Source organism: Bufo bufo, chromosome 9 (assembly GCF_905171765.1).
Source record: "Bufo bufo chromosome 9, aBufBuf1.1, whole genome shotgun sequence".
Taxonomy (NCBI): domain Eukaryota; kingdom Metazoa; phylum Chordata; class Amphibia; order Anura; family Bufonidae; genus Bufo; species Bufo bufo.
This window is the reverse complement of record NC_053397.1, coordinates 47,555,268-47,582,545: the sequence shown is the minus strand read 5'-3', so window position 1 is coordinate 47,582,545 and position 27,278 is coordinate 47,555,268. Positions and strand designations below refer to the sequence as shown.

General features: G+C 41.6%; 1 protein-coding gene across 2 annotated transcripts in view; it reads left to right on the top strand.

The window, feature by feature from the left end:
* The window catches only part of DPYD (dihydropyrimidine dehydrogenase), a 1,571,083-nt gene that overhangs the window by 490,284 nt on the left and 1,053,521 nt on the right, over positions 1-27,278 (top strand). The gene's annotated exons all lie outside the window — the stretch shown is intronic.

The following is a 27,278-nucleotide window of genomic DNA, read 5'->3' as shown; positions in this document are numbered from 1 at the left end:
GAAAAAAGACATCTGTCCATCCAGTTCAGCCTGTTATGCCACAAGTTGATCCAGAAGAAGGCAAAAAAATATATATAAAAAGCCCAAAAGTTTAAATTAAGTCTTTCTTCCCATTTCCTATACACCTCCAGTCCATCATGGAAGGTAAGTAACTCTTGTCCTACAGTGAAAAACGGCAGATGATTCCTCAAAGTCTTCTTGTATAAAGCTTCTTAAATGAGGAGGAACTGTGTAAATTGTGTTTTTTTCCTTATACTCTTGCTATAAGTAAACAAACTGGAGCAGACCTCATAAAAAAAAACACTGAAACAACTCGGCCATCAGAGCAGTTCTTAAAACATATAATATTACTAGAATATTACGCGTTCATTGTGTTCAAACACCTTACAGATGGGTTCTTCTTTAATTTTCCCCTTCACTTAAGATATTGAGTGGGGCAGAAAGATCATCTGTGATACTTTACAGGGAGTTGTTTATGATATTTGTGCCTATATGTGTCCACCCAATAGTTATGATGTGAGTTGCAGCCTGTCAACAGTTTTGCTTGCATGTCAAGCAACCTACAGATGTGTCCTTCCTTAACATTCTCCTTGGCTCAACATATCCTGAGATGAGGGGTTCAAAAAAGTTTGAGATACTCTTTCAGGAGTTTTTTGATACTACAGTATATGTGCCTATACACGGCCACCAAGTGGTTGTGATGTGCTTTGTAGCCTGTCAAGGTTTTTGCTAGCATGTCATTGAATTTGTATCATAATAAATTGGAGTAATTAAAGGGGTTGTCCCACGAAAAATATTGTACAGTTTTCAAACCAGCACCTGGATCTGAATACTTTGTACCTGCATGAAATTAAATTAAAAATTTAGTATAGCCACTGAGTTATTCAATAAAATGTATCTGTATAGCACTACTTCCATGTTCTTTTTCATATTTTTTGTCCGGTTCCCTGAGAAGGCCACACATGCTCAGTTCCATCTCAACTGCCTCCTGAGCTGTGATAGGGAGAGAGCTGCAGTGGAATGGACACGCCCCCTGACCTACAGCAGAAAAGACACTCCCATTGAGCTGCTAGCTTGATATAAATCTAGCAGAGCAATGAATGTGTCTCGGATGTTGTAGGGGAGAACACCAAAGGACAACAAGAAGGAAGGGAAAAGACACTAGGCCTCACCGCTAGGAAAGGAAAAGGGTCACCACCTATAAAACCCTGCTCCTGGCCCTAACTCCTATCCGTATTGGCACCTCTCGATGGTAGAGATGCCCATACACAGGAACCTAGAAAACCCTGGTGGCCCTCAGATGCCCTAATAGTAATGACCGGGCAGAGACAACCCGCTCCTTCCCTGGTGAAGGAAACAGCGTCTCGCTGAGGCCTAGTAAACAACAAAGGTGGGGGGGAATACAAACACAACAAGCGGAACACTTAACTTCTGAGGCTGATGGATGATGGACGAACAGGACTTCACCATGAACCACACTCCAGCTTTTCCAAAAACCAAATGAAGCTATCCAGAGCAAGGAGTGATGGGTAAAGTCAGACTAATTAGGGGGAGGTGAAGGTCACATGATCCACACCTGAACAGGGGGTGTGGACATACCAGCAACACACAGACAAAGTGAAACCAAAAGAGGCTGTCAGATAACTAATGTGCAGATATTCTTTCAGACCTTCTCAAACCTGTCACCGGAGTGACAGAATGTGGAGATCTCTGGATCCATGTTAGGTACAGGGCAGGTTCTAGCTTTGTTAGAAAGAGATTGACATGTATTATATGATGTCTGATTTTAATCCTACTATTCTGTTCATTTTAAGGGACAGGGTGTGACCCAGACAAGCACTTCCTTTGCTCTATTTAGTTTAGTGTATATGGCATGAAAAAGAAGATGTAAAACTATACAATTATTATTATGGCATGAATAGGAGTTAATACAATCTATTGAGGAACACCTCCACCAATGTTGATAAGGCCGTTCTCCCTGTTCAATATCATTGGCCAGTAGGGATACAGGGAGTGCAGAATTATTAGGCAAATGAGTATTTTGACCACATCATCCTCTTTATGCATGTTGTCTTACTCCAAGCTGTATAGGCTCGAAAGCCTACTACCAATTAAGCATATTAGGTGATGTGCATCTCTGTAATGAGAAGGGGTCTGGTCTAATGACATCAACACCCTATATCAGGTGTGCATAATTATTAGGCAACTTCCTTTCCTTTGGCAAAATGGGTCAAAAGAAGGACTTGACAGGCTCAGAAAAGTCAAAAATAGTGAGATATCTTGCAGAGGGATGCAGCACTCTTAAAATTGCAAAGCTTCTGAAGCGTGATCATCGAACAATCAAGCGTTTCATTCAAAATAGTCAACAGGGTCGCAAGAAGCGTGTGGAAAAACCAAGGCGCAAAATAACTGCCCATGAACTGAGAAAAGTCAAGCGTGCAGCTGCCAAGATGCCACTTGCCACCAGTTTGGCCATATTTCAGAGCTGCAACATCACTGGAGTGCCCAAAAGCACAAGGTGTGCAATACTGAGAGACATGGCCAAGGTAAGAAAGGCTGAAAGACGACCACCACTGAACAAGACACACAAGCTGAAACGTCAAGACTGGGCCAAGAAATATCTCAAGACTGATTTTTCTAAGGTTTTATGGACTGATGAAATGAGAGTGAGTCTTGATGGGCCAGATGGATGGGCCGGTGGCTGGATTGGTAAAGGGCAGAGAGCTCCAGTCCGACTCAGACGCCAGCAAGGTGGAGGTGGAGTACTGGTTTGGGCTGGTATCATCAAAGATGAGCTTGTGGGGCCTTTTCGGGTTGAGGATGGAGTCAAGCTCAACTCCCAGTCCTACTGCCAGTTACTGGAAGACACCTTCTTCAAGCAGTGGTACAGGAAGAAGTCTGCATCCTTCAAGAAAAACATGATTTTCATGCAGGACAATGCTCCATCACACGCGTCCAAGTACTTCACAGCGTGGCTGGCAAGAAAGGGTATAAAAGAAGAAAATCTAATGCCATGGCCTCCTTGTTCACCTGATCTGAACCCCATTGAGAACCTGTGGTCCATCATCAAATGTGAGATTTACAAGGAGGGAAAACAGTACACCTCTCTGAACAGTGTCTGGGAGGCTGTGGTTGCTGCTGCACGCAATGTTGATGGTGAATAGATCAAAACACTGACAGAATCCATGGATGGCAGGCTTTTGAGTGTCCTTGCAAAGAAAGGTGGCTATATTGGTCACTGATTTGTTTTTGTTTTGTTTTTGAATGTCAGAAATGTATATTTGTGAATGTTGAGATGTTATATTGGTTTCACTGGTAAAAATAAATAATTGAAATGGGTATATATTTGTTTTTTGTTAAGTTGCCTAATAATTATGCACAGTAATAGTCATCTGCACACACAGATATCCCCCTAAAATAGCTAAAACTAAAAACAAACTAAAAACTACTTCCAAAAATATTCAGCTTTGATATTAATGAGTTTTTTGGGTTCATTGAGAACATGGTTGTTGTTCAATAATAAAATTAATCATCAAAAATACAACTTGCCTAATAATTCTGCACTCCCTGTATATTCATTATAGTAATGGCTTTGCCTGCTTTTATCTCTAGCATGCGACTGATGCTTGAGATAATTGAATCCTAATAATACATATGTAATTTGGATGCCAAGGAGCGCATCCATGTTTCTTTACCTAGGCTAATCCATGCGTGGAGAAAGTACCCATGTCTACAGATGACTATACTGTATATAAATAGGCAATCTTCTTTGCCCAATCTCTGTTCTTTCATATCTGCATTTTTACATCATTGCTATGGGTGGTCAAATTTAACCATGGTAATACTAAAGTGAGTGTCCTTCTAGTGCTCAGTTATTCTAGCCATGGTCATACCGTTAAGGAGCACAACTTGAAATGCTTCAGACATTAGTGATGTTTCCTTTTTTATTTATTTTAAAAACAAGATATATAAAGGGAAATTGTTAGTTTGGTGGGGGTATGACCTCTGGACCCCTATTGATCATTAGTGTTGGGCGTAAATATTCGAATAGCGAATATTTATTGTGAATATCGGCACTTTGAGAATTTGTAAATATTTAGAATATAGTGATATATATTCGTAATTTTGAATATTCTAGATTTTTTTTCATCAGTAACCTCCCTTCTTGCTTGTGGGCCAATGAGAAGGCTGCAATGTCTTTATCTGAGCTTAGCAACATCCCTAGCAACCAATAGGAACGTTGCCTACCCCTTACTATAAAAGAACCTCCCCAGCAGCCCTTGTATGCAGTATTTTTCAGATCTGAGAGAGACACCAGTGTTATTGATGTGCTCTCTGCTTTCCTGTGTCATTACATTAGATAGTTAGTTAACATATATATATATATATATATATATATATATATACAGTACAGACCAAAAGTTTGGACACACCTTCTCATTCAAAGAGTTTTCTTTATTTTCATGACTATGAAAATTGTAGATTCACACTGAAGGCATCAAAACTATGAATTAACACAAGTGGAATTATATACATAACAAACAATTGTGAAACAACTGAAAATATGTCATATTCTAGGTTCTTCAAAGTAGCCACCTTTTTGCTTTGATTACTGCTTTGCACACTCTTGGCATTCTCTTGATGAGCTTCAAGAGGTAGTCCCCTGAAATGGTTTTCACTTCACAGGTATGCCCTGTCAGGTTTAATAAGTGGGATTTCTTGCCTTATAAATGGGGTTGGGACCATCAGTTGCGTTGAGGAGAAGTCAGGTGGATACACAGCTGATAGTCCTACTGAATAGACTGTTAGAATTTGTATTATGGCAAGAAAAAAGCAGCTAAGTAAAGAAAAACGAGTGGCCATCATTACTTTAAGAAATGAAGGTCAGTCAGTCAGCCGAAAAATTGGGAAAACTTTGAAAGTAAGGGCTATTTGACCATGAAGGAGAGTGATGGGGTGCTGCGCCAGATGACCTGGCCTCCACAGTCACCGGACCTGAACCCAATCGAGATGGTTTGGGGTGAGCTGGACCGCAGAGTGAAGGCAAAAGGGCCAACAAGTGCTAAGCATCTCTGGGAACTCCTTCAAGACTGTTGGAAGACCATTTCAGGGGACTACCTCTTGAAGCTCATCAAGAGAATGCCAAGAGTGTGCAAAGCAGTAATCAAAGCAAAAGGTGGCTACTTTGAAGAACCTAGAATATGACATATTTTCAGTTGTTTCACACTTGTTTGATATGTATATAATTCCACATGTGTTAATTCATAGTTTTGATGCCTTCATAGTCATGAAAATAATAAAACTCTTTGAATGAGAAGGTGTGTCCAAACTTTTGGTCTGTACTGTATATATACACTGCTCAAAAAAATAAAGGGAACACAAAAATAACACATCCTAGATCTGAATTAATTAAATATTCTTCTGAAATACTTTGTTCTTTACATAGTTGAATGTGTGACAAAAAAATCACACAAAAATTAAAAAATGGAAATCGAATTTTTCAACCCATGGAGGTCTGGATTTGGAGTCACACTTAAAATTAAAGTGGAAAAACACACTACAGGCTGATCCAACTTTGATGTAATGTCCTTAAAACAAGTCAAAATGAGGCTCAGTAGTGTGTGTGGCCTCCACATGCCTGTATGACCTCCATACAACGCCTGTGCATGCTCCTGATGAGGTGGCGGACGGTCTCCTGAGGGATCTCCTCCCAGACCTGGACTAAAGCATCTGCCAACTCCTGGACAGTCTGTGGTGCAACGTGACGTTGGTGGATAGAGCGAGACATGATGTCCCAGATGTGCTCAATTGGATTCAGGTCTGGAAAACGGGCGGGCCAGTCCATAGCATCAATGCCTTCGTCTTGCAGGAACTGTTGACACACTTCAGCCACATGAGGTCTAGCATTGTCTTGCATTAGGAGGAACCCAGGGCCAACCGCACCAGCATATGGTCTCACAAGGGGTCTGAGGATCTCATCTCGGTACCTAATGGCTACCTCTGGCGAGCACATGGAGGGCTGTGCGGCCCTCCAAAGAAATGCCACCCCACACCATTACTGACCCAATGCTAAACCGGTCATGCTGGAGGATGTTGCAGGCAGCAGAACGTTCTCCACGGCATCTCAAGACTCTGTCACGTCTGTCACATGTGCTCAGTGTGAACCTGCTTTCATCTGCCAATCCTGGTGCTCTCTGGCAAATGCCAAACGTCCTGCACGGTGTTGGGCTGTAAGCACAACCCCCACCTGTGGACGTCGGGCCCTCATATCACCCTCATGGAGTCTGTTTCTGACCGTTTGAGCAGACACATGCACATTTGTGGCCTGCTGGAGGTCATTTTGCAGGGCTCTGGCAGTGCGCCTCCTGTTCCTCCTTGCACAAAGGCCGAGGTAGCGGTCCTGCTGCTGCGTTGTTGCCCTCCTACGGCCTCCTCCACGTCTCCTGATGTACTGGCCTGTCTCCTGGTAGCGGCTCTATGCTCTGGACACTACGCTGACAGACACAGCAAACCTTCTTGCCACAGCTCGCATTGATGTGCCATCCTGGATAAGCTGCACTACCTGAGCCACTTGTGTGGGTTGTAGACTCTGTCTCATGCTACCACTAGAGTGAAAGCACCGCCAGCTTTCAAAAGTGACCAAAACATCAGCCAGAAAGCATAGGAACTGAGAAGTGGTCTGTGATCACCACATGCAGAACCACTTCTTTATTGGGGGTGTCTGGCTAATTGCCTATAATTTCCACCTGTTGTCTATCCCATTTGCACAACAGCATGTGAAATTGATTGTCACTCAGTGTTTCTTCCTAAGTGGACAGTTTGATTTCACAGAAGTGTGATTGACTTGGAGTTACATTGTGTTGTTTAAGTGTTCCCTTTATTTTTTTGAGCAGTGTATATATATATATATATATATATATATATATACATATATATATGTAATACAGATAGTTAGTGGGAGATAGTCAGTGTAGGTTAGATAGTGATATAGTGTAGTGATATAGTTCTGCTGTCCATACTTACATGCTACATACATAGTGCTGTGATGTCACAAGTTCACAACAATACTTAGTGCACCAATCACTAATAAGTATTCAGACCTGTTAAAATGTGAAGTTGCACGTATTGCGCCAAAATATTTGCATCATTATTGCCGATTTTGCAATCGTGAATATATTGGAGCACTCTATCTGCATATAAAGCTATTGTAATGTTCTGCTGTGCCAACCATTTTCTCCAGTCTCAGGAAACTTCTAGCAGCTTGAAAAATGTAGCTATAGTGACCCACGCCTGTATTTCGCACGCATTACACGAATATTTACAAGAAAATAATTTTGAATTCACAAATTCACGAATACATGACAAATATTCTACCAAATATTAGCGAAATATCGCAAATTCGAATATTGCCTCTCCTGCTCATCACTATTGATCATGAGAACAGGGTCCAGTATCTCCCATTTGTATAGAGTGGTAGTTGAGTATACTTGACTACCACTCCATTCAAATGTGGGGTGCGGGATCCTGTCCTCATGATCAGAAGGGTCCCAGTGGTAATGAGGACAGCGTCCCCTATCTCACATTTCAATAGAGTGTTATTTGAATGTACACACTTCTACTCCATGCCAACTCCACGGAACTGCTGGAGATAGGCAAGGGCTGAACTTATCTCTATCAGTAGGTACATCCAGTGTATGGGGGATATTTGTTATTGCCATAATACCCATCTAACTGCCCATAGATGTATAAAAATGCACATTTGTCATGGCTAAACATGTGATTAGGATTAAGCAGAAGTATAAGCAGCTGCTAGAAACATGTTGCACTGCTTATCTTCAGGGCAAACTAAAAGACAGAAAAATGTACCGTTTTCCAATTATTTTTTTCATTTTCATTCAGTTTCTTCTTACTGAATGAGTATAAGGGAAATGCATACAGAAATCAAGTATATGAGATGCTTTACTTCATTTATAATGAAATCTAATGAACTGCTATTACCACCAATTGCTAACAGGGAAGACCAAAGTCATAGTTTTTACTCCTGTAAGTAACCCTTCTCCCACAGTGGGAAGATGTTGAATATAAGCCAAAAGGTGGTCATACACCTTCAATATCTATCAGCTATTACTCCCAAATCCTCATATACATGCATACAGACACCCCTGATGGCAGGTTATCTCCTGTGAGAACAAAGTATCTTGAGTGTTCAGGCTCATCTGTGTGGGAAGAGTCAGCACACCTCCATATACATAAGAGAGTCTGCTGGTCCCGCCGACATCTGAACTTTGATCACTTTGATATGGGCAATTTTAAGGTAATACAGAACCAATTGCTGTCATGCAACTCTTTCTTCATCCCTTATTGGTCATGCAACTTCACCTTACCTCAGTCATCCACAAGAGACCGAATAGGGGAAGGACTCCTCCATCCTATTAGTCAATGGATAAGTGATAAATGTTTATTTATAAGTACAACCTTTAAAGGGAGCCTGTCACCTCCAAAATTGGTGTCAAAGTGTCTAGTTTCACACTTGTGTTAAAATCTTCTGGCAGGCTGTTTATTGTATCCGGCATAACCAGAAAGGGCTGGAGCACCGCCAGGCCCCATTGACTATAATGCGACCCGGTGAGGATCCAGCCTATTCCAGGCACCAGTATATCCTGAAGACTCTATGGCACTTTCCACTGAATAGATTTTTTAATGCTTTATTTAGAGATGGGCGAAGTTTTGAACAAATCGATTTCGCAATTTTGCCGAAGTTTGCCAAGAAATTTGTATTGAATCATTATAAATCAGGTATACCCAGGCCACTCTGCCTTAGGGTATGGCCACATGGCGCGGCCGTGGTGTGGGTAGGTTGTGGCCATCCTACAGTGAAGAACCGTGCAACTAATTAGCCTGCAGCTGCCTTTTAATAAAAAATGAAGATTGCATTGTATTGCATATTATTGCTGTTTTTGCCTAATCAGCTTGCCTAATTAATCAGCTCTGGCATACCCACTTCTCCAACCACAGCACTTTCCTGCCCTACAGGTAGGAGCCCTTCTTCTGCTATATGTTTTTCCTCCTTTTCCACATCATCTAATATCAATGAGAATATGTAATAAGGAACATCCAGCTCCTCTCTCTGCATCTGGCTGACTTTTCTATGACATGGAGACTTTGAAGAATGATTTTGAAGAAGTAAAGCCAGCAAAAGATAAGGATGGCTATCATTAAGACCTGGACCCCCTAAGGGATGCAGGCTGGATGGTATTGGTTGGTCCGCTGGCACTGGAATAATAAAGGCTTCCATTTTATTAATATTGATTTACAAATCTTAGTTTATAGCTGATGTAGGAATAAGTAAATGTTGGAATAAATAAATAAAACTGACACAAAAAATGCTGCGAGCGCTGTAGTCTCCCTGCAGTCTCCCTGCCCTCTCCCTCTCCAATATTCTTCTATTAATCATTTTCAGCAACACTGTCCCTAGTGCATGAGCGCTTAACACATCTCTCCCTATGCTCAGCTCACAGGACAATGGCGAAGACCACATGGAATGAGGGTTTTATAGGGCTGTGACATCACAGGGGATGGCTATCTGCGGAATGGCTGGCTGCATGGCATTATGGGTTATCTTGCGTTCCCGGGTTTGTCTCCTCTATACTTAATTTTGCTTTTTAATGCGTGCAGCTGCCATTTTAGGAAAACCTGATTCATTACCACAAAGCGCAAGAAAAATCAGATTCGTTTAGGATCAAAGTTTTCCTAAACTTCAGACTGAATTCTGTTTTGAATGCTTCATTCAACACTAGCTTTATTAAGTCTGATATATTAAATAATTACAAAACAAGGTATATCCAGGTAAGTGTAAATATGCAATCGCCACTTATGAAGATCCAGAGCCGTATCGAATCACGCATGACCTTTATCAGCGGTTATCTGTTGCATGGAGGTAGCAGGAGAAACAAGTGCTGGGATTCAGTAAGATAAAAAACAGCGCTCGCAGCATTTTTTGTCCGGCCATATTCTGGCAGTAATGCCATAAACTGAACCCAATCCCCATTCTGTTATCTTGTCTATATCACTGAGTTCTTAGAAGAGGTACTTGCACTCCTTACTTGCCTGTTTGCCAACTAAACATCAAGCTGTGTTGAATTTCTAGCATTGATTAAGCTTGATTTACAGGGCCATAAATCAGACTCAGAAGGTAGGCTGTTGTGATCTTGTTAGGTATGATCAGAGAAAGATATGGATCAATTGTTTCTGCTCTCTAGATGTTTATAGTAATAAAACTGAAATATTAAAGAGAACAGGTCTTCAGAATACCATTATCTACAAAACATCTACCCACCTTTATACCCTCAGCCTGACATAGACAGAGTCTTTATTTGTTCTCTTTTGAGTAGGTGCTTTACTTTTTGGCAAGTTTTCACATATGCATGAATTAAAAAAAAAAAACATTTTTCTCCAACGTTTCTCCGTTTGGTACAAAACCAGGGTCCTCCACAAGTTAAAGGGAGTGTGTCATCAAAAAAATGACCTACTGTTTAAATCAGTGTTTCCCAACCAGTGTGCCTCCAGCTTTTGCAAAACTACAACTCCCAGCATGCCTGCACAGCCAAAGGCTGTCCGGGCATGCTGGGAGTTGTAGTTTTGCAACAGCTGGAGGCACACTGGTTGGGAAACACTGGTTTAAATCAAGTTTTTATGTTAAGCATATTATTAAAGAATAATTGGTGGTTATTAGTGGTGCTTGAGCATGCTCGGCCGAACACCAGTTCGGCTCGAGCATCTCGATGCTCGGCACATAGCGGTATTCGGCCGAATGCTGCATCTGCTCAAGCGCAATGCTCGAGTCTCCTCCCCGCACATTTGTTGGCTGCTATGCAGCCAATAAACATGCAGGTACGTACTGCCCTTCACTGTAATAACGTAGCCATTTTGGTTACTGGCATTACATTGATTGGCTGTCCGAAACACGCCATCGGGTGCTATATAACACCCGATGACATGTTCGGCTCAGTGTTAGTCAGGGAGAGCTGTGCTGAAGAAGGGAAAGATAGTGTAGGAAGTGAATATATATATTTTTTTAAGTAGAAAAACTTGTCAGAGACCCAAAAGTCCTTTTACGGACTATTGTGTGGCAGGAATTTTTTTTATTTTTAGCGCAACCTGCCCTAAATTGCTAAAACTTTACAGACACAAAAGTCCTTTTAAGGACTGTTGTGTGTGGCAGCAATATCTATTTTTAGGGCATCCTGCGCTAAATAGCATGCAGTAGTTAGGCCACTGCAGACAGCGACATTATCTGCGCTACATCTCCTGTGTTACATGTGTGTATACCAAAAACATCTGTAAAATCCAGTGTACTTTTTCCGTAGACGTGTCCGCTGCGGACAGTGACATTAACTGCACTACATCTCCTGTGTAATGTGTGCACATCCAAAAAATATAAGTGACATCCAGTGTACTTTTTCCGTAGACAGTGTCCGCTGCAGACAGTGACATTACCTGGGGCACATCTCCTGTGTAACGTTTCCACATCGCTGTGACATTCCCTGTAATTTTATATAAGCCGCTGCTGACATCGGCAACATTATCTGCAGTATTTCTCCTGTGTAACGTTTCCACATCCCAAATACCTGTGACATTCCCTGTAATTTTTTATTAGCCGCTGGTGACAGCATTGACATTATTTGCGGTATTTCTCCTATGTGAATTTTCCACATCCCAAATACCTGTGACATTCCCTGTTATTTTTTGTATTAGCTGCTGGTGACATCAGCGACATTATCTGCGGTATTTCTTCTGTGTAATGCTTCCACATCCAAAATACCTATGACATTTACTATAATTTTAAGTTAGCCGCTGATGACATCAGCTACATTATCTGCGGTATTTCTCCTGTGAAACGTTTACACATCCCAAATACCTGTGACATTCCCTGTAATTTTTTATTAGCCGCTGGTGACAACATTGACATTATCTGCAGTATATCTCATGTGAGACGTTTCCACATCCCAAATACCTGTGACATTCCCTGTAATTTGTTATTTTTCCGCTGGTGACATCAGCGACATTATCTGCGGCATTTCTCCTGTGTAACGTTTCCACATGCAAAATACCTGTGACATTCCCTGTAATTTTATATTAGCCGCTGCTGACATCAGCGACATTATCTGTGGTATTTCTCCTGTGTAAAGTTTCCACATCCAAAATTCCTATGACATTCCCTGTAATTTTTTATTAGCCGCTGGTGACATCAGCGACATTATCTGCGGTATATCTCCCGTGTGACATTTCCACATCCCAAATACATTTTTTTAATTTTTTTGAGCATACACTTACAAATCCTACGCTACTGTACGTGTGACATACTTTCAAGCATATATAACATTTAGTATGAAGAAGGCGATCAGTAAGGGATGGGGAAGTGGCCATGGCCCTGGGCATGTTTAAACTGTGCCTGCTGCTAAAGCACAAGAAAAACATTCATCCACGATACCTAGCTTCATGTCCCAGTTTGTAGGGCAGCACAGGACAATGCTCTTGAAGTCAGACCAGTGCGACCAGGTGGTCGGTTGGATTGCAGCAGATGATGCTTCCAGTCGGTTAAGAACCACCCTGTCTTCCACCAAGTCCAGTCTCAGTAGCCAAGAGTCTGGTCAACACAATCCTCACCCTGATCCTCCTTCCTCCCACCATGGAGAGTTTTGCCAAACAATTGACCCCACACTCGGATATTCCGAGGAGCTCTTTTCAGCGCCATTCCTTCATTTGGGCCTCTCGACAAGCCCGCTTGAAGAGGGACATGGGATCTTGTTCCCTGATTCCCAAACTCTTGAGCATCCACAGCAAGATGACGATGGGGAACAGCATTTAGTGTTTCACGAGGTGGATGATGATGACGAGACACAGTTGCCAATAAGTCAATGGCAATTAGTGCCTCAAGAGGTTGATGATGAGGATGAGACACAGTTGTCAATAACTGAGGTTGTTGTTAGGTCAACAAGTAAGGGGGATGAGCAGAGTGAGGAAGTGGAAGAGGAGGTGGTGGACGATGAAGTAACTGACCCAATCTGGGAAGGTGGCAAGCCGAGCGAGGACAGCAGTACAGAGGAGGAGGGATCCGCAGCACCGCAGCAGAATGGAACAGGCACTGGGGTGGCAAAAGGGAGAAGGCGGGCCAGACCAAACAGGCCCACAACTGTTACCCGAGGACACCCTTGCGGAAATCTCCCTTGTTAAGGGGTAGGTGTTCCGCAGTCTGACGCTTTTTTGAGGAAAGTGCAGATGACAAAAGAATTGCAATTTGCAACCTCTGCTATACAAAAATGAGCAAGGGAGTGAACACTAGCAACCTCACCACCACCAGCATGATTCTCCACATGGCATCAAAGCACCCTAATAGGTTGGCTGAACGCTAGGGTCACAATCTGTGTCTGCAGGTCACACCACTGCCTCTTCTTCCCCTGTGTTACATGCTGGCCAATCCCCTATCGTTGGCAGAAGGCCAGAATGCCTCCCGCCCTACACCTGGACCTTCGCAAGCACCATCAGCGACCACATTGACTTCCGGGTCCCAGCGCAGCATCCAAATGTCCTTACCCCAGGCATTTGAACGCCAGCGCAAATACCCAGCCACCCACCCAAGGCCATAGCACTAAATGCGTAACTTTTCAAATTACTGGCCCTGGAAATGTTGCCATTTAGGCTTGTGGACACTGAGGCCTTCCTCAGCCTGATGTCGGCAGCCGTCCCTCGTTACGCAGTCCCCAGCCGCCACTATTTTTCACGGTGTGCCGTGCCCGCCTTACTGAGCATGTGTCCCGTAACATCACCCATGACCTGAGCAACGCAGTTACTGGAAGGTCCACTTAACCACTGACACATGGACGAGTGCTTTCGGCCAGGGATGCTACATTTCACTGACGGCACACTGGGTGAACATTGTGGAGGTCGGGAGCGATTCGTAGCCTGGGATAGCACAGGTGCTACCGACGCCAACGATTGTGGGCCTTACATCGATCAGGGTTTCCTCCAGCACCTACATTAGCGCTACAACCCCCACTTTTCCTCCTCCGCCTCCTCCTCCTCCACTTCCACCTCCGAATTATTCGCGTGCAGCACCAGTCAGCCATCAGTCGGTAGCTGGAAGCAGTGTAGCACTGCAGTGGGGAGGCGTCAACAGGCCATGTTTAAGCTGATCTGCTTAGGTGACAAACAGCACACCGCCGCAGAGCTGTGGCAGGGGATAAGAAACAAGACTGAGCTGTGGCTCTCGCCACTCAACCTAGAACCAGGCATGGTTGTGTCTGATAATGGCCGTAACTTGGTGGCGGCTTTGGAGCTCGGCAAGCTCAAACACATCCCATGCTTAGCCCACGTCTTCAACTTAGTGGTTCAGCGGAATCTCAAAACCTATCCCAATTTGCCTGAGCTAATGGTGAAGGTGCGCCGCATGTGTGCCAATTTCCATAAATCATCAACAGCATCCACCGATTTGTCAACGCTGCAGCAGCGCTTACAATTGCCAGCTCGCCGACTGTTGTGCGACGTAACCACGTGCTGAAACTCAACGTTCCACATATGGGCCAGGCTTTCTGTGCAGCAGAGGGCAGTAGTGGAATATTCCAGTCAGCTTCCGCTATTCACAATCGAAGAGTGGGCATGAATGTCTGACCTCTGTGAGGTTTTTAAGAAACTTTGAGGATTCAACACAGATGGTGGGCAGCGATAACGCTATTTTCAGCATACGTGTTTACTCATATGCTCGCTGCTCACAATTAAGGCCAAGGCTTTGCATGTGGAAGAGGTGGAAATGGGGGAAGACATTACACAGGGTGATAGCCAGACCACCCTCAGTTTGTCTTCTCAGTTCAAATTGGATGATGATGATGAGGTGGAGGAGCAGGAGACGGTTGCCTCTGCTACAGAGGGTAGTACCCATGGAAGGTCCTTGTGGAAAAATTGCTCCAAAAATTTCCAGCTGACAATGCTGGCGGCAGAGTACGTAGTTCCTTGGGCAACCGAGGAGTGGAGACGAGGGGAGCACACAGAAGTTCCAACAGAGGCAGGGCAACACTCTCCAAAGCCTGGGACAATTTCATGACACCCCACCAGCACCCTCATCCTGATGTGCGGCCTAGAGTCACAAGGAGGAAATTTTTTTGGAAGATAGTGAAGGAGTACGTAGCAGACCATGTCAGCATCCTCAATGATCCCTCAGTGCCTTACAACTACTGGGTGTCAAAGATGGACACGTGCCACAAACTGGCTCTATATGCTTTTGCTGGCATGCCCTGCCGCTAGCGTTTTGTCAGAGCGGGTATTTAGTGCTGCTGGGGGCATAATAACTGATAAGCGCATCCGTCTGTCAACTGAAAATGCTGACAGGTTTAACAAAAAATTAACAAAAAGCCTGAATTGCCCCTGACTTCTCTACTCACCAGAGGAAAGCGGCTGAACATAAAGGCACTTCAAATGTGTTTTTTATAATATAGTGAATACACTGTATTCCTATGCACCCCTTCCACCACAAAAAATGGTATATGGTTCAAGCTTCCTTTTCTCGTCCTCCTCCTCCTCTTCTTCCATCATATCAACATGCTTATTAGTCTGCCCTCGCATATAATGTTTTAGAGGGTCAGGTCACCAGCAGGCCCTCACCTACAATCTTTTAGAGGGTCAGCTCACCTGCAGGCCCTCACATATAGTGTTTTAGAGGGTCAGCTCATCAGCAGGCCCTCACCTACAATCTTTTAGAGGGTCAGCTCACCTGCAGGTCCTCACATGTAATGTTTTAGAGGGTCAGCTCAACAGCAGGTCCTCACTTACAATCTTTTAGGGGGTCAGTTCACCTGCAGGCCCTCGCATATAATGTTTTTGAGGGTCAGATCACCAACAGGCCCTCAACCATAATGTTTTATAGGGTCAGCTCACCAGCAGGCCCTCACCTACAATCTTTTAGAGGGTCAGCTCACCAGCAGGCCCTCGCATATAATGTTTTTGAGGGTCAGCTCACCAGCTGGCCCTTGCCCATATTTTTTTTTAATGGTTAGCTAAGCAGCAGGCACTCGCCCATCATTTTTTCAATAGTCAGCTCAGCAGCAGGCACTCGCCCATAATTTTTTTCGATACTCAGATCAGCTACACGCACTCGCCCCTAATGTTTTAGAGAGTCAGCTCAGCAGCAGACCCTCACCCCTAATGTTTTAGATGGTCAGCTCAGCAGCAGGCCCTCACCCGTAATGTGTTAGAGGGTCACCAGCAAGCCATTAATCATAATTTTTCAAGGGTGTTTCATGCCCTCCTTTATGTGTAATAAAGGGTGTATTGGAGTGCCGGTTCCTTGTAATTTTTAGCAGCCCATTCACTTAGTGCATAGGCTTTATGAGTGTAGGAGTCCCACTACCTGTACAATTGTACCACAGTGTGAATGAGGCCCTCCATTATGTGATATACAGGTTGTATCGGAGTGCCTCTTCCTTGTAATTTTTGTCATCTCTTGCACTTTATATGCAAGTAAATATACAATAAAAAATGTCTTCTAACAGTTTTTCCTTTAAAATCGATTTTATCTTTGATTTTGTGCGTATTATTGTCAGTCTGGAAAAGTGGCGTACTCCTCGGACAACATCGTTCCCAGCAGTCACCTGGGAGTCCAAGATGCATGCAGACATCCTCCCCATGCTGTTCCCGAACCATTTCAGTGGTGTTTCCATCAATTTCTGACCTTTTCCTATGAACCAGACACCCTCCCCTCTTCAGAGCAGGGGGTGCCTGGTTTAATGCTCGGGTTCTCCCATTGTGCTCGGGTGCTCAGTAGAGCACCCGAGCATCCCGAGGTTTTCGAATCGAGCATCTGAACACCCGAGCACTTTGGTGCTCGATCAACACTAGTGGTTATGTTTAATTTTCCATGTCTCTATCTATACTTAAAAAAATCCTAAAATCCTCTAGTTGCACTGGCCTCTAGCCCTAAAAATAGGAATCACTTATTTGTCTGTACAGATCCCCTTTTTTTTTAGCAGTCATCTCCTTATCATCACAGACAGTATTAGAATGACCTATATCACCTATACATACACATGTAGATAACAAAGGATCCACCATTAACAACGGCTGATATCACAGCTTATTTGCTCCCTCCTGACCTCTGCACAGTTCACAGAGCATGCCTAAAAAAACTCTCTCACAGAAGTCAATGAGGTCCAGTTCATTGTGTCTATGGCTCATGCTAGCTATTAGGAACAATGCACGCAAAATGGTTGCCCCCATAATGATGTTAACCACTTCCCATCTGGGCCCTTTGCCCCCTTCCTGACCAGGCCAAATTTTGCAAAACTGACATATCTCACTTTATGTGGTAATAACTTTGGAACGCCTTTATTTATCCAAGTCATTCAGAGATTGTTTTCTCGTGACACATTGTACTTCATGATAGTCATAAATTTGAGTCAAAATATTTCACCTTTATTTATGAAAAAATCCCAAATTTACCCAAAAATTTGAAAAATTCACAATTTTCTAAATTTCAATTTCTCTGCTTTTAAAACAGAAAGTGATACCTCATAAAATATTTATTATTTAACATTCCCCATATGTCTACTTTATGTTGGCATCATTTTGGAAATGTCATTTTTTTTTTTTTAGGACGTTAGAAGGCTTAGAAGTTTAGAAGCAATTCTTCAAATTTTTAAGAAAATTGCCAAAACCCACTTTATAAGGACCAGTTCAGGTCTGAAGTCACTTTGTGGGGCCTACATAGTGGATACCCCCATAAATGACCCCATTGTAGAAACTACACTCCTCAAGGTATTCAAAACCGATTTTACAAACTTTGTTAACCCTTTAGGCGTTCCACAAGAATTAAAGGAAAATGGAGATCAAATTTTTAAATTTCACTTTTTCGGCAGATTTTCCATTTTAATCAATTTTTTTCTTTAACACATCGATGGTTAACAGCCAAACAAAACTCAATATTTATTACCCAGATTCTGCGGTTTACAGAAACACCCCACATGTGGTCGTAAACTGCTGTATGGGCACACGGCAGGGCGCAGAAGATAAGGAACTCCACATGGTTTTTAGATGCCATGTCCCATTTGAAGCCCCCTGATGCACCCTTACAGTAGAAACTCCCAAGAAGTGACCCCATTTTGGAAACTAGGGGATAAGGTGCCAGTTTTATTAGTACTATTTTTGGGTACATATGATTTTTTGATCATTCATTATAACACTTTATGGGGCAAGGTGACCAAAAAATTGGTTGTTTTAGCACAGTTTCTATTTATTTATTTTTACAGCGTTCACCTGAGGGGTTCACTCAAGTGACATTTTTATAGAGCAGATTGTTACGGACGTGGCGATACCTAATATGTATACTTTTTCTCATTTATTAAAGTTTTACACAATAATAGCATTTTTGAAACCAAAAAATTATGTTTTAATGTGTCCATGTTCTGAGAGCTATAGTTTTTTTATTTTTTGAGAGATTTTCTTATGTAGGGGCTCATTTTTTGCGGGATGAGGTGACGGTTTTATTGCTACTATTTTGTGGGACATACGCGATTTTGATCACTTGGTGTTGCACCTTTTGTGATGCAAGGTGACAAAAATTGCTTGTTTTGACACAGTTTTTTTTTTTTTTTTTTTTACGGTGTTCACCCGAGGGGTTAGGTCATGTGATATTTTTATAGAGCTGGTTTTTACGGACGCGGCAATACCTAATATGTATACTTTTTTTTATTTGTTTCACTTTAACACAATAATAGCATTTTTGAAACCAAAAAAATGATGTTTTAGTGTCTCCATGTTCTAAGAGCTATAGTTTTTTTTATTTTTTGAGAGATTTTCTTATGTAGGGGCTCATTTTTTGCGGGATGAGGTGACGGTTTTATTGGTACCATTTTGTGGGACATACGCGTTTTTGATCACTTGGTGTTGCACCTTTTGTGATGCAAGGTGACAAAAATTGCTTGTTTTGACACAGTTTTTTTTATTTATTTTTTACGGTGTTCACCCGAGGGGTTAGGTCATGTGATATTTTTATAGAGCTGGTTTTTACGGACGCGGCAATACTAAATATGTCTATTTTATTTTATTTTTTCTATTTTTAATTTTTTTTTTATTCCTTACTTGGGATTTTTTTTTTTTTTACATGTGAAACTTTTTTTTATTTTATTTTTTCAACCCTTTATTTTATTTTTATTTTATTTTACACTTTTCGTCCCCCATAAGGTCATACAAGACCTCTGGGGGACATTTACTTCACTTTTTTTTTTTTTTTACACTGTTGATTTCTCCTGTAACTGGGGCTGACATAGTAGCCCCAGTTACAGGACAAATGCACCCCTATAGAGGCTGTACAGCAGCAATCCAGCGCTGTACAGCCTCACAGCAGGGCTGATCGAGGTCTCTGAGAGACCTCACACAGCTCCTGCACTCTCCGGTCACGGCGGTCACATGACCGCCGGGCCGGAACAGGAAGCGCACAGCGCTTCCTTCTCTGCAGACACAGCGCTCGGTGAGCGCTGTGTCTGCAGCGATCGTGAAGGCAGGGACACCTGGGAACTGTCCCTGCCTTGTCTTAGGGTTGCCCTGCTGTCACTGACAGCGGGCAACCCGATCAGCAGCTGCACGATTAGCGTGCAGCTGCTATTTCTGACAGGACGTTTTAAAACGTGCTGTCAGAAATAGACGTCCACCCATAGGACGTTTATATCCTATGGGCGGACGTGAGGCGGTTAAGGAAATAGAATTAAAAAATCTATAATTAGAAAAAAATTATAATAATTTTACAAAATAATATGAGTCACTATCTGGTTTTAACTGGCAGAGAAAAATTATAGGTGATGCATTCCCTTTAACTTTTGCTATCCAAGCAAATAGCATCATTATTCACTTGTCCAAACCAATAAGGTTTCTGCCAATTTACATTGAGGGACTTTTCTAGTCTACTTTTAGGGTATTGGCAGCTGTAACAGGGTGGTATTTAACTTTAGGATTTAAATTATGTAGTGTATATTCTGAGGTGGAATCTGTTTCACAGTTTCTACATGATGGTTATCCTGCTCACTGAAATGGCTAGTAGGGTACAATCTCGTAAATACCCCCAAAACAAATCTGTCACCAGATACCTCCCTATCCAAATTTGCATAGATACATAGCTGTGGTTCACCTGATTAAAGTACTGTTTTTATTTTATTGTTCTGGGGCTCCATTCCCAAGTTATGATACTTTTTCATAATCTGTAAATTTGTCGATTTGCTGCAAATAAGGTGTCACCGTTGCTCTGGTTGCACCAAAGCTCCTCTCCTTTCTGTAGTCAGCCTCTCCCTCCCTGCTTTGATTGTCAGGGCTATGTAGTGTCGAAGCAGAGAGGGGAAAGAAGGGAAGGTTGAGTGCAACAGGAGCAACTGTGACGCCCTAGTTGCAGTAAATGCCTAATTTACAGATTAGGAAAATGTTTCTTAACTTGGGAATGGAGCCTCTGATCAACAAAAGAAAAACTGAGGTTTCATCAAGTGAACTATAGTTATGTGTCTATGCAAACAGGTGGAGAGGGAGGTCGCTGGTGACTAGTGTTGATCATGAATATTCGAATTGCAAATTTTTATCGCGAATATAGGTACTTAGAAAATTCGTGAATATTTAGAATATAGTGAAATATTTTTATCGCATATTTTTTAATTGCCGAGTAAAAACAGAATTCCTTCCTGCTTCTTGCTTGTGGGCCAATGACTCATTGGCCCACAAACAAGAAGCAGGGAGGAATCATGACTTTAAATGGGAAAAATGATGAATATTCTAAAAAACGAATATATAGCACTATATCGAATATCAATTTTTTTTTTAAATATTCGTAATATTCTAAAACAAGAATATATAGCAATATAGTGAATATTCGAACAAAACGAATATAGAGCAATATAGCTAATATAGTGCTATAATCTTCTTTGTCTAATAGTTGTAATTTTTTTCTCATCTGAAGTTCAGTTTGGAAAAAAATTACAACTATTAAAAAAAAAGATTACAGCACTATATTAGCTAAATTGCTCTACATTTGTTTTTTTTGGAATATTCGCTGTATTGCTATATATTCTTGTTTTAGAATATTACGAATATTCTAAAAAACTAATATATTCAATATAGTGCTATGACACCTTGGCACACAAGCAAGAAGCAGGGAGGAATCATGTTTTTGCTCGGCAATTGAAAAATTTGCGATAAAAATTTGTATTACGAAAAATTTGCATTACGAAAATTTGCATATTACGCAATCATTACCTTGTTGATTTTTCGAGTAAAAAAATCGTAGAATAAAACGAATATTCGAATTTGCAAATATTCACCAAATATTCTATAAAATATTCGCGAAATATCGCAAATTCAAATATGACCCCTGCCGCTCATCACTACTGGTGACATACTCCCTTTAAGTTTCACTTTAGAACATGTAATTAAATATATGCAATCTAAAGCATACAACAGAGCAGATTTACTAATCCTGTTTAAAATGTAAACCTTGTAAACAGGCAGTCCAAAGAAGCATCAAATTTATCACAGGGACTCAGCCTGGATGATAAACTTGGTGCAGGTTTATACACTTTTGTCTAACTTTTTACCACATATTGGTTTGCCACAAAATTAATTTGATCTTATATTGTTGCATCTTAGGCTGTCCCATTTTTCCACTAAGCCACGTCCGCTTCTCAAATCAGGTGCAGTGGATTATTATTTTTGGATTTTGTTTTTATAAATATGTCTAAACCGTGATGTAACATTTTGTACCAGAGAAGGTGCAATCACAGCATTACATTTGGGCCATACGTATACTTTCTGCTGTTGTTTAGTCTAAAGGTTTAATGCCACATGGTCAGGTTTCTGCTTGTAGTTTTAGAAGCCAAAATCAGGAGTGGATCATAAAAAGAGAGAAAGTATAAAGGACAGAGATGAATTCTCTAATAGACTTGTAAACCTCTGATAAATATCTGAATATCTGAATTTAGGTTCATACATACATTTACAATGTAATCATTCGCTGACTTTACATCCAAAATCAGGGCATCAAGGCACTATCATCTCATTTGTGGACTATGCACAAAGTACCGGATACTTACAGGATTGAGCTCCTTTATATTCTCAAAAATTTTAAAATTGCACACAGTGGGCTTTTAGCAGCCTCCTAGCAGCCATACAGTAATGAGATGTTTGCTTTTTGCAGTAAATTTCCACATATTTCCATTATTGTGCCATGACCCCAGCTTCCTCCGCTCCCCAGGATTTCATTGCTGTGCAAACAGTTGACGTAACCACAGAAGATAGACAGTAACAAGAGGAAATTGTAGATATGGCTTACAAAAAATGCAAAAAGCTAAAATGGTCTTATTCAAAACAAATCATGCCAGAGTACATCACCAACCTAATTTTGTATCTCTATATTTTCAGTTTTAGCTTTGAAAGCTGAAGGATAACGTATAAAATGCACAGTGAATAATGAATATAGTTTAAGGAATTTAAGTTTATGCATAGAACCTGTAAAAAATATTGAGAGTCATTTATTATCCAGAAATACAATTGCAGCGCAACAGTTAGTTGTGCCGCAATCTGTAACTTCTCTATGTTTACGGCAGATCTAAAAAAGTGGGCATGGCGCAGGCGGAGAAGGGGGAGTCCGGCAGACACGTCTCATTCATCATTTTCTACACCTGTTTTAGGCGTAGAAAATGATCAAAATGTAAGACAGCTGGATGCGCCAAAGTTTTGTAGAGGCTGGCGCCACTTCATAATTTCAACAGATCCACCGCCAGATATAGGGGTTATTAAGTCTTAGAGGGAACCTGACGCCTAAAAAAAAACACCTCCCAAACCACCAGCATTACCTTAAAGTAGCCAGCAGTATGTTCCTAAAGATCCTTTTCTTCCTCCGGCCAGATGCACCAAAATCTTGAAAAACAAACTTTAATCCCCTGCACGCGCTCTGTAACAGCAGAGTTTTCAAGTCAAGGGGGCAGCGGCCTCCTCGATTCAAGTCAGGAAAACCACACCCCCTTTCCCTGCTCCTTCACCTCTGATTGACAGCCGCACACGTGAACGTCTGACGCACACACACTCGTCCGGCTTTGCTGAACAGCAGAAAGCTATCAGCTGTAAATCAAAAGCAAAGGGGCATGGAAGGCAGCGCGATTCCTTTCTGAGGCATCGCGCTGCCTTCCGGTGACGAGCCTGTGAGATCCAGCGCCCTGGATCTCACAGGCAGGAAGCTGTATGAGTAATACTCATACAGCCAGTGCATTCCAATACAGAAGTATTGGAATGCATTGTAAAGGGGATTAGACCCCCAAAAGTTCAAGTCCCAAAGTGGGACGAAAAATAAAGTGAAAAAAAAGTTGAAAAAATAAAGTTTTTCCCCCAAAAAATGAAACGTTTCAAGTAAAAATAAACAAAAGTGTAATTTTTCCCAAATAAAGTAAAAAAAAAATTGTAAAAAATAGGGGGAAAAAAGTATACATATTAGGTATCGCCGTGTCCGTATCAACTGGATCTATAAACATATCACATGACTTAACCTCTCAGATGAACACCGTAAAAAATAAAAAATAAAAACTGTGCTAAATAAACCATTTTTGTCACCTTACATCACAAAAAGTGTAATAGCAAGCGATCAAAAAGTCACACGCACCCCAAAATAGTGCCAATCAAACCGTCATCTCATCCCGCAAAAATCGCACCCTACCCAAGGTAATTTCCCAAAAACTGAAAAAATTATGGCTCTCAGACTATAGAAACACTAAAACATGTTTTTTTTTGCTTCAAAAATGAAATCATTGTGTAAAACTTACATAAATAAAAATAAAAGTATACATATTAGGTATCGCAGCGTCCGAGACAACCTGGTCTATAAAAATATCACATGATCTAACCTGTCAGACGAATGTTGTAAATAACAAAAAATAAAAACGGTGCCAAAACAGCTATTTCTTCTTATCTTGCCTCACAAAAAGTGTAATATAGAGCAACCAAAAATCATATGTACCCTAAACTAGTACCAACAATACTGCCACCCTATCCCGTAGTTTCTAAAATGGGGTCACTTTTTTGGAGTTTCTACTCTAGGGGTGCATCAGGGGGGCTTCAAATGGGACATGGTGTAAAAAAAAACAGTCCAGTAAAACCTGCCTTCCAAAAACCGCATGGCATTCCTTTCCTTCTGCGCCCTGCCGTGTGCCCGTACAGCGGTTTACAACCACATATGGGGTGTTTCTGTAAACTACAGAATCAGGGCCATAAATATTGAGTTTAGTTTGGCTGTTAACCCCTGTTTTGTAACTGGAAAAAAATTATTAAAATGAAAAATCTGCTAAAAAAGTGAAATTTTTAAATTGTATCTCTATTTTCCATTTATTCTTGTGGAACACCTAAAGGGTTAACGACGTTTGTAAAATCAGTTTTGAATACCTTAAGGGGTGTCGTTTCTTACAAGGGGTCACTTTTATGGAGTTTCTACTCTAGGGTTGCATCAGGGGGGCTTCAAATGGGACATGGTGTCAAAATAACCAGTCCAGCAAAACCTGCCATCCAAAAACCGTATGGCTTTTTATCCTTCTGCGCCCTGCCGTGTGCCCGTACAGCGGTTTACGACCACATATGGGGTGGTTCTGTAAACTACAGAATCAGGGCCATAAATAGTAAGTTTGGTTTGGCTGTTAACCATTGCTTTGTAACTGGAAAAAAATTATTAAAATGGAAAATCTGCCAAAAAAGTGAAATTTTGAAATTGTATCTCTATTTTCCATTAATTCTTGTGGAACACCTAAAGGGTTAACGATGTTTGTAAAATCAGTTTTAAATACCTTGAGGGGTTTAGTTTCTTAGATGGGGTCACTTTTATGGAGTTTCTACTCTAGGGGTGCATCAGGGGGCTTCAAATGGGACATGGTGTCAAAAAAACCAGTCCAGCAAAACCTGCCTTTCAAAAACCGTATGGCATTCCTTTCCTTCTGGGCCCTGCCGTGTTCCCATACAGTGGTTTACGACCACATATGGGGTGTTTCTGTAAACGACAGAATCAGGGCCATATACTACATCAGGGGCAAGCTGAGCCTGTCACCCAATTGCATTTAACCATCAATAGTGTGATTATTTTTTGCTATATCCTACATCAGGGTCAAGCTGTCATCAAGTGCATTTAACCATCAATAGTGTGGTTATTTTTTGGCCATATACTACATCAGGGCAAGCTGAGCCTGTCACCCAAGTGCATTTAACCATTAATAGTGTGGTTATTTTTTGGCCATATACTACATCAGGGGCAAGTTGAGCCTGTCACCAAGTGCATTTAACCATCAATAGTGTGGTTATTTTTTGGCCATATACTACATCAGAGGCAAGCTGAGAATGTCACCCAAGTGCATTTAACCATCAATAGTGTGGTTATTTTTTGGCTATATCCTACATCAGGGTCAAGCTGTCATCAAGTGCATTTAACCATCAATAGTGTGGTTATTTTTTGGCCATATACTACATCAGAGGCAAGCTGAGCCTGTCACCCAAGTGCATTTAACCATCAATAGTGTGGTTATTTTTTGGCTATATCCTACATCAGGGTCAAGCTGTCATCAAGTGCATTTAACCATCAATAGTGTGGTTATTTTTTGGCCATATACTACATCAGGGGCAAGTTGAGCCTGTCACCCAGCGCCTAAAAAATAGGCCTCACATTTATATTCATCCAAATCTGTCATTACTGCTTTAGCTGGTCAAGTTATTTAGTGTCCGTCAAAGCACAGTTTTTGTTCTGGGTTGAAATACAATTCCCAATTTTGCAATTCTCAAAATTAGTGGTTTCTGCTGTATCAGGCCTACTTTAAATCTATCCCTAAAAGGGTATATTAGATTCAAGGTGCTGATAGGGTAATTCTCAAGAACTTCACACACACGCTACAGTGCAGATCCAAGTCTAATTCTGTGATTAAACGTATACCTGTCACCCAGCGCCTAAAAAATAGGCCTCACATTTATATTCATCCAAATCTGTCATTACTGTTTTAGCTGGTCAAGTTATTTAGTGTCCGTCAAAGCACAGTTTTTGTTCTGGGTTGAAATACAATTCCCAATTTTGCAATTCTCAAAATTAGTGGTTTCTGCTGTATCAGGCCTACTTTAAATCTATCCCTAAAAGGGTATATTAGATTCAAGGTTCTGATAGGGTAATTCTCAAGAACTTCACACACACGCTACAGTGCAGATCCAAGTCTAATTCTGTGATTAAACGTATACCTGTCACCCAGCGCCTAAAAAATAGGCCTCACATTTAAATTCATCCAAATCTGTTATTACTGTTTTAGCTGGTCAAGTTATTTAGTGTCCGTCAAAGCACAGTTTTTGTTCTGGGTTGAAATACAATTCCCAATTTTGCACTTCTCAAAATTTGTGGTTTCTGCTGTATCAGGCCTACTTTAAATCTACCCCTAAAAGGGTATATTAGATTCAAGGTGCTGATAGGGTAATTCTCAAGAACTTCACACACACGCTACAGTGCAGATCCAAGTCTAATTCTGTGATTAAACGTATACCTGTCACCCAGCGCCTAAAAAATAGGCCTCACATTTATATTCATCCAAATCTGTCATTACTGTTTTAGCTGGTCAAGTTATTTAGTGTCTGTCAAAGCACAGTTTTTGTTCTGGGTTGAAATACAATTCCCAATTTTCTCTGCTGACATGAAGCCTGAATCTCTGTTATGGGACCTCTCTCCTCTGCCTGGGTGCCTGGGCCTAAATATGTGACAATGGACTGTTCTAGTGGTGGGTGATGTGAATCCTGATTCTCTGCTATGACATGAAGACTGATTCTCTGCTGACATGAAGCCTGAATCTCTGTTATGGGACCTCTCTCCTCTGTCTGGGTGTCGGAGCCTGAAAATATCTGACAGTGGCCTGTTCCAGTGGTGGGTGACATGAAGCCTGATTCTCTGCTATGACATGAAGACTGATTCTCTGCTGACATGAAGCCTGAATCTCTGTTATGGGACCTCTCTCCTCTGTCTGGGTGTCGGGGCCTAAAAATATCTGACAGTGGCCTGTTACAGTGGTGGGTGACATGAAGCCTGATTCTCTGCTATGACATGAAGACTGATTCTCTGCTGACATGAAGCCTGAATCTCTGTTATGGGACCTCTCTCCTCTGTCTGGGTGTCGGGGCCTAAAAATATCTGACAGTGGCCTGTTCCAGTGGTGGGTGACATGAAGCCTGATTCTCTGCTATGACATGAAGACTGATTCTCTGCT